Raw genomic sequence first — 8041 nt, forward strand, 5'->3', positions numbered from 1 at the left:
TGGGCACCGAACTCAGGGCCTTGCGCTTGCTAGGCAAGTGCTCTACCACTGAGCTAAATCCCCAACCCCAGTTTCGGAAATTTTTAACAGAGGACCGCATGTACAAGTCTCGGCTTCGGTAACATAGGTGCTCCAGAAAGGGACAGACCAAAGTAAGAAACATTGGTTTGTAGGCAGAACTAGAAAACTAAAATCCTCCAGGGAGGGAGAGCGGTGTGAGCGCAGCCAGAGCTCAATGCTGACAGACATTTAAAGATGGATCCAGATAGGAAAGCCTGAGTGCAGGAAGCTAGAATGTACATCAAAGAGAAAACAAAATAATAACTATCAGAAGGATTGCTACCTATCAGTCCAAAGGAAAGAATTGTTCATCTCCCCATTGTTCTAGGAACCAATCAAAGACGAAAAGGGCCCAATGGGCCACGAATCAGGAAGCTAGTGGTTACACTGGTAAGATGGCTTCCGTAAATTTAATGAAACGCTGTGTAAGTTGTAAGGTACAAGCTTCTGAGGAACTGGAAAGGGGAGACACTGTCTCCTTTCAAACAACGCACAGCTGACACCAGCCCAGAGAGATCTGACCCTATTGGGAAGGGGACGTCTTGCATCACTGGTTATAAAGTGGGAAAAATATAACTCTCCTCAGCTAAAGGCTTTTGTGGAAAAAAATCTGAAGGTCAGGGAAGAAGAGCAAATACTTCGTGCTTCGTAAGTTCAAGTTTCTAATCGTTCAGAATGGCTGATAATCAGGACTAGTGATCGTGGAAAGAAGGAGCGAGGAGTATATTGATACGGGAGGCCAAAGATTGACAGGTCTGTTTGAGGAATCAGCAGTAACTCAGTGCCACCCATCTGTGACTACCTGAAGGGGTGGCTTCTGTAGCGGACTTGCTTTTCCGCAGTGTCGTGAGAAAATAAAAATTAACTCCACGAAGCTTTTGGTGGATATCTATAAAGATAACTTCACGGAACTGGGGTGTTGATAATGTAGTTCTGGTGCTGGCTCATGAGTCCCAAGCTGAGCAGCGGGCAGCAAGGTTCTAGAGAGAAGAGGTGGGGTCCAGGAACTGTGGCTAGCATGGGTACCCAAAGAGAGCACAAGTTAAGGCCCAAAGCATCAGTTCAAGTGCGGACTTACTTTCACTCACCTTCAAAGACTCCCAGGGCTTCTCCTTTAAAGTTAGGGAAGCCGATTACAGAGGGTAAATATTTCTTTAACTGTGTTTAAATAACCCCTGATCTTAGCGACACCAAAGCCTCAGTATTTTCATTTCATGCTATTGTCTCTTACAGTCTGTCATTTTCAAAGTACTTTAGGGATGCAGGTTGTACCCGTACACAGACCTGGATTCCTCTCGTTTTCAGAGGCTCAGTGGGGCTCTGGAATCGTTTATCCTAATTATTTTCTTTATAGTTTGTAACTACAAACGGTTGTACCTGCTTTTTCTGAGTCTGATTTAGAAATTCTCCAAATTATGTTAGTGTTGTTTTTCGTCTGGGCAATGTACAACTTAATGACATTTGTTTCATGTTTCAGGCTTGCCAGTAATTAAGTAAGCGAGTTGTCAAAAGTAGGTCATTTTAATACAAATTATTCCGTAAGAAATGTGTTTTAATTTTGGAAAAATGCTGCTTATCTGAACAAGTGGCTTACCTTTCTTCCAGAATATATAGGGGTTCGCGACAAAATCACTGGCATGAGAGGGTCGAGTCTGCCCAACTTTAGAGACAAAGAGAAAGGAGTCCTGAGTGGGGTAGAAAGCTGAGCACAAGTTTTAGTCATGAAAGCATAGAAGAAACTTACTTTCCTTGTAATAAAACATATGTGTGAAGGTCTTAATATCATTCCTGAGATGATATTTTAGTCCACTAAAATAATTGGTCACATCATTCTTTGACCTGGTTTTGAAACTGGATCATAATTTTTCCAAATCTGTACTTCTGAACTTCTAACAAATTTATTAACTTTTAAAATCAGCTTCTGAAGAAGCATACTTCAATAAAAGGTACAAAAGCACGCTTGCATGTTATTACCAGGCGAAAGGGGTCTCCTTTGTAGCTTTTTATTACATTCTAGGGAATTTCACATTTTAGTTCATGTTGAATGTTTATTTTTAGTTAATTTAGGGGCTGTGGATCAGAAAAAAAAATTTAAACTGCTCTGACCAGTTTGTTATTTATTTTATTACTTATTTTTAGAGTATTTTCATCCCAAAACTCATTCTATAATTTAAATTAATACCTTTATTTTATAGATGAAACTGTTTTTAAAAAGAATATGCAATATCCCATTTAAACCTTTAAGTATTAGGTCATTAAAAACCCATCCCTTCCTTCCTGGCCATTGCTACGTCTTTTTTCAGACCTGTCACCCATTTCATTTAAGCACTTAGCTCTCTCCTAATGAATGAATTGGCATTTCATATTACCTTATTATCCTATAAAACAAAATGCATACTCGATAACATTAACGGTAATTTCTCATAAAGACACATTATCGATCCGGGAGCTACCTGTAAGCATTGAAAATTGCAGCCTGCACACTGAGCCTTTCACATCTGGGCCTGAAGAATTAAAGAAAAATTAAATTTGACAGCAGTAAATTCACAGGCACAATCTAGGCTCCAATTTATATGCAAAATGAAATGCTTTATGAAAATTTCTTCTATTTCTCTCACGGAGATTTGGGAGACGATTTCTCTGGATGCTTCTTTCTTTAATATCCCTCCACTTAAAGATTACACTTGCAGTTACTGCACACTCTTTGATGTATAAATAATCAAGTTAAATTATGGGCAGTAAGGAGACTAGTGCACTGCCATTCTTATTTTACAAAGTAATTTCTACCCTAGAGGGTCAAATTTCCCTGACAAATTCTTAATTACTATGTTGCAACAGAAGCAGAATCTATTTGTGCATAAATCCTGGGCATTCCCATGTGGCGAGTAACTGATATTACCAGGCGTCTCGCTTGGCCTGCTCGCTGAACTCCATAATTAGATAATACTTTTGATGATGGTACATTTGAAGTCTTAATCCATTTAATTTTTTATGAGATTTTTTTTATTTTAATAGGGATATGTTAGTGACCACTGCCTGTTTAAAAATCATTAAGATTCTGTCCGCAGCAGTCATAAAGATTAAAGATTACTAATATGGCATTCATAACCTTGCTGGTTTTCCAGAAATCCAGGGCTTAAGGTAAATGTTAAAGGTCATTTAATATGTTAGTCACTAATTATCATCCTGGGTAATAGGTTCCTTTTTCTAATTATCATGGTATAAGAGTTCTATTGTTTGGGTCTACGATTCTGATTTTCATATTTAGCTTTTTGGGGGATGTGTAATCCAGGAATTAAGCTCCTGAACATTGATGAAGGTAGGTAATACTTGATGATTAACCGGATAAAAGCTTGCATTTGAATGCTGTGAGGTACCTTGCCTTGAAGTTACTCACAAAAGAACAACACCTTTTTTTCCCCTTTTTTGAGTATGTTCAGCATAAAGAACACCATGAGAGCGAAGTACCCATATTCTAATATCACACTACGACAAACGTGACAACAGACTTTGCACATGCTAACCAAAACATGAGGGAAGAAGCTTTCAGTGTAACACACAAGAGAGAGGTTGTTCCTAAACATGGGCCAGCGGCAGGTGTGTTTTACAACATGGATTTACAATTCACTTGATAATATTTTGTGAACCATGTTTAACTGCACAGATGCATACATTTCATGAACATGTCCCCTATCCGCAAGGGGATGTGCACATCCATAGACATAAACACTCAGACACACAATCACAAACTTACACGCATACAGAGACATGTATTCCCAACCATTCATGAATGGAAATTCATACACACGCACACATCACTGCCAGCTGCAGTAGCCCTCGGAGAACCATTGCTGCCCCTTCCCTGCGCATCCAGAAGCAGGATACGCTAAGGGCACGATTGGCGAACCTCTGACATCCATCAATGCTTTAACAAGTACCTTTTAAAAGCCAGATTCAGACCATCTTCTCACTTTTTTTGTTTAATTGTTTGTATTGGTTTTAAAAATCATAATGTATCATCTCCTTTAAGGAAAAAAAATCTACTTTGAATTATTTATTTCATTAGCATATAGTTTCCATGTGTTTGGGGGAAATTTGCTTCCTTCCCCCCCTCTTTAGCTTCCCTCATACATACTTCAATATTTTCATCTGTCCTAGAAAATATTCCCTTGGTTTTTAACAAGCCATTCATGTGATGCCAAATGTGTCTTAGAAATTTTAAAAATTGAAGTACTCTGTATGAGCTTTATGAGCAGATGTACTTCAATTATTTATATTTATTATTCAAAATGTCCTGTGTTCTACATGTATGATGTCGCCTGCCATTACGCAATATATTATTACTCAGATTTTTAATCTGTCCGTCCTTCTTTCTATCCATCTTCCTATATCTGTCTGTCCACCTACACGAGTCCCGTCTGTCCTCTATTCACTCATTTATCTTTTCTCTAACGGAAGAAGGCAAACATGTCTTCAGAAGGGCCTACTGATTGTGAAGTTATGAGGAGGAATCGGAAAGCCCATTGCTACTTTCAATTTAGTGGCACTGGAAGGCAAAGGAGCAACTGGCAAATGCAAATGCTCTGAGGCAGGGGCAAGAAACGTTTGACTGTAGAGCTGTAGAAATAAAAGTGGCCAGAAAAGAGTGATCGGGAGGATCGAAGCACATCGGGGTTTCTGCTCAAAGAAGTGTTGGGGTTCAGGAGGTGTGTGTTCTCCAGAACCTGGAGAAGGTTTGATGCTTTTCCCGTGTGAGATGGGGGACATCTGGGCTTATTGCATATGAAGTGGCATGTTAATTTTGGCTTAAACATGATAGCTTTGACTTCTGGATTGAATAAGAAATATGTTAATTGGGTTATTCTGTAGATAAATCAAAGACCGGTTAGGGAGGTTTAAGATTTTTCCAACCAAATGATGACAACATATTGGCTCAGGGGATATCTCTGGATATGGAAAGTCAGGTGCTATTACTTTGAAAACAGAGGTCATTTGATAACTGACAAGATATGGTTGATGGAATAAAGGCAGCATAAGGGGCGGAGAGTTTTGTCTTAACAAATGACATCCCATTCATAAATTCAATAATGTCATTTATAGTGGGCCAAGTGCCTGGGTAAAGTGTATTAAAGGAAAATGGAAATAAAACAGAAACAACTCTGAAGTTTGCTTTAAAGGTTTAAATCTGAAGGAAATATAGGCTTGCTGGCTTTGTTTTTGTTTTAAGAAGGAAGGAAATGCAATACGTACACCCAGGATAGGCTGGGTTGATGACCCAGTAGAGGAGAAAATTAATGGTTACTTGAGAATAATGGTTATGAATTAAAACAGAGAAAGTAAGCATGACCAGGTACAGAGCATCCAACCTTTCTTAACGGGGAACTGTGGTTTAATTACGGCTAGTTTTGCGGAAAGTCTGAGACCTTGGGGGAAATCACACGTGCGGACATTGTGTACACAGGAGGGCAGCAGTGGGAACGGGAAGTTTAGACTGGCTGATCCGGATACCGAGGCGGGTTAGGTCTCCTTCAGTCAGAAGCACATAGAATGCCAAATGCCACAAGCTTTTTACTTACCAAGGACAGTAATAACACGTAAGTCAGTAATCATTTTTAAATATTTTAGTTCCTAGAGGTAGCAAATAGAAGAGAAGTGCTGAGGCCTCATAAAATTAAGTGGGGGACCCAGAGGTCATCCTTGGCAATGGAGGTGATCTTCACGAGGGTCGTCAATGGAGGTGATCCTCAAGAGAGTAGGTAGTGAAGAAGAGAAAAGACACAGAGGAGATCCTCGGGAGTGTGGAAAACGGAGAAGGAATTCTAAGCATGGTCGGGCCTGTGAAGGAGGGCTGGTCTGTGACTGGGGAAGAGTCTGGAGACAAAGCTGTTGTGATTGGTAGTTGAAGATGTTTGCCAACAGCTGACTCCATTCGTGTGATGCCTGTAACTGCACAACTGGAAGTTCCCTGTGCGGAGTGGCCATGGATCTACTGTCACTTAGCACTCTGTTGTTGGCTTCATATGTTATTTTCTCTCACTTGTTTGGGGTGAGAAAGGGGTGCTGGTTTTAGAGGTTGACCAAAGGGATTTCTGCGTGCGTCCTTTCTCATTGAATTACATCTGCAAACTTGAGACTTGTACTACTCATTGGGAAAATGAGGCAATGAGGACTTTTGCATCAGTGCGTCTCACCGTGGGAGCTTGCAATCCTTTACTGATTAAAAATGCTACTCAGGCTGGGGGTGGAGCTAATTTTGTAAAGTATGTCCCTAGCATGCACAGGGACCTTGGTTTGATCCCCCTATCATGGCATTAATTAGACATGGTAGTCCAGGCCCATATTCCTATATCCAGGACAGAAGGCCTAGAAGTTCATCATCCTTGGATACAAACTGAGTTTGAGACTAGCCTGGGTTATTTAAGACTGTGTCTCAAAGATTTTTTTTTATTTAAGCCAAGTCAGGCTTTTCAAATAATAAAAAAAATAACCTTTGAGATTTCTTCTTACACGGACAGTAAAAAATGACTGAGCTTGCCATGTGCTGTAGAAGCAGAAGTGTAGTCAGTTGGGAGGCAAGAAGTTTTCTGGGCAATAACTAACTGGAAAAGAAAGGAGGTCCCAAGGGTAATGATAACCATCATTAGCAATCTGTGTGCTGGGATGAAAGAAAGCCGTGTTTCCAGCCTGGCTTTAGCTCATTCCTGGGTATGAAACTGTATGGAAGACAAAGATGTGGTCTTGGGGACACAGTCTCAAGCTTGGGGACAGTCTCAAGCCGCAGGACAAACTCCCTGATGGGAGATCTGGGCATGCTCACCCTCGAATCTATTACAGCTGGGTAACTCTTCAGCATCTTGGTAGTTGTCTGAGGCTTTGCATTTAAATTAAAACACCTTAGCAAGGAGAAATGTGACAAACTCTGGCCAAGAACTTACGGTGTCCATGTTATTTGGGCGCCAAAGAGTAGGCTCTACTGTTGAGGGATTGTGGGAATTCTCTACTGCTGCTCAAATGTGTGACTTACTAATTTATACTGTTCATACCTGTTTGACTTGCATATTTTCCCCACAAATGTAATAATAGTACAAGTAATCGGTGTGAGGCATAAAAAATGTGAGATAAATGTTGAAAGTGAGAGCTTTTGGTAGAGGCCTGTTGTCTTTCCCACCCTTTTTGGCTTACAAGTGAGTACATAAAAGTGTGGGCTCATTCGCTGTGCAGATCTGACAGCTACTCGAGTTGGCTCTTACTGTTTTGCTCTGTGTTTAATTAACATTTCATTAAAAGGAAACAAAGTTTTAATAATGTCGGACATTTCATGTCTGTGGATAAGGGCGATCTAGCATGTGTGTTTTATTTCATTGTATCCGTTGTCTTGTTTAATGACCACAGATAGAAACATGTATCTCTCTGACATATCAGCAGTCATTTTTCTCATTTTTCTCCATTAACAAAGGGTTTTCTTTATATCTCGTACAAGATAAGGCTATGATAGCTTTCTTACGTTCTGGGTAAAAAGCCACTTGCTGTGTAACTGCTTCTCGAGTTTGCTGTTTTATTTCAAGGCTTCTGAGGACAAGCCTGTGTGTACTTCAGTCTGCAGAACTCAGAATTTCCTGCAGAGACATGAATAAGGTGAGAGTACTTAGAGCCTCACTGGTGTCATCACAGGTAAAAGAGAAAACAGTGTCCTCTCTGCTTTCAGCATTTCAAGGACTCCACGTACATATCGCAGAGGCCTTTGTCTCAGGCTTAGTGCGTTTCCTTTAGTGAGTAGAAGACACTATAAATAAAGCCCAGTTTGATGAAAGTCTGATGTCCCCCCCCAAATTCTTGTCTAAATCAGATTACATGCTGCCAGGAATTTCTGAAAGTTTGAAAGTGTGCATTCTATTATGATGGTGTTTGTGTTACTTTCAGATTGTGAGTCGCAAATTCATAGGGTTGCACTGGGTAACTGAAATGAAAATTTACTCCTAAT

The sequence above is a fragment of the Rattus norvegicus genome, chromosome 4, assembly GCF_021556685.1.
Source record: "Rattus norvegicus strain SHRSP/BbbUtx chromosome 4, alternate assembly SHRSP_T2T, whole genome shotgun sequence".
Lineage (NCBI taxonomy): Eukaryota > Metazoa > Chordata > Mammalia > Rodentia > Muridae > Rattus > Rattus norvegicus.